The sequence below is a fragment of the Sinocyclocheilus anshuiensis genome, unplaced genomic scaffold (genome assembly GCF_001515605.1).
Source record: "Sinocyclocheilus anshuiensis isolate Anshui unplaced genomic scaffold, SAMN03320099.WGS_v1.1 scaffold2480, whole genome shotgun sequence".
NCBI lineage: Eukaryota > Metazoa > Chordata > Actinopteri > Cypriniformes > Cyprinidae > Sinocyclocheilus > Sinocyclocheilus anshuiensis.
In genome coordinates, this window is record NW_015547769.1 from 64310 (window position 1) to 65348 (window position 1039).

Below are 1039 nucleotides of genomic sequence, written 5' to 3' on the forward strand. Positions count from 1 at the left end.
CACAGTAATGACCACCAGGTTGCTAGGCCTGTATATATACAGTCAAAGTGTAGATGAATTGCATCGATCTAATTATAATCTATAAGGCCTTTATGTAGAAAGAGGAGCATCACTCAAATCTACCTTTATATAACTGTACTGAGATTTCTTCGTCAGGAACAGTTTAAACAATACTGCAATTTTGTGATTTTTTCACTAAAGCAGATTAATGCTGTTTGGACATGCCGCTGAGCTGAGATTCTCAATGATGTATTTTTTTGGTCCTAATTTCAGATTAATACTGAAATTAGGGTTTCTTCGCTAAAATCAGATTAAAGGGTTAGTTCACCCAAAAATGAAAATTAGGCTGCGTTTTACACCTAGGCATCCTAGGTGTATATGACTTTCTTCTTTCAGATGAATCCAGTCGGAGTTCTATTAAAAATTGTCTTTGATCTTTCAAGCTGTTTCATGGCACTCAATGGGTGTTGCATTCCTTCAGTCCAAAAGATGTGAAATAAAAAGCACCCTTCCATAAAAAAAAGTGTCTCACATTGCTCCGGGGAGGTAAACAAAGGCCTCCTGTAGTGAATCGATGTGTTTTTGTAAGAAAAATATCCATATTCAAAACGTAATAATCACTTTAATCTAGCTTGCGCTCACTGTTGTAAACTAAGCAGTTCCGGGAGCATGACGTATGAGGTCAGCGTTGCGTCGGTGAGTCTCGTGAAAACCAACGTTTGTTTACAGGATCAAAAGAAGCAAAGTTTCCTTACTTTAGCAAAGGAAAATCAGTCTCCTCTTGGCTTATATCGAAATCCTCCAACATTCTTCTTTACAAATCCTCGTTTTGTACTTCTAATTAGTGACCGTTGTTTTGTTTTGATCTCTCCGCTGCATTTCCACGTGCGTCCCTTCTGAGCGGCGCATGCGCAAAGTCAAACTTATACGTCATTCCCCCGGAACTACTTCGTTTACAACAGTGAGCGCAAGTTAGATTCAAGTGATTATTACGTTTTGAATATGGATATTTTTCTTACAAAAATGCATCGATTCGCTA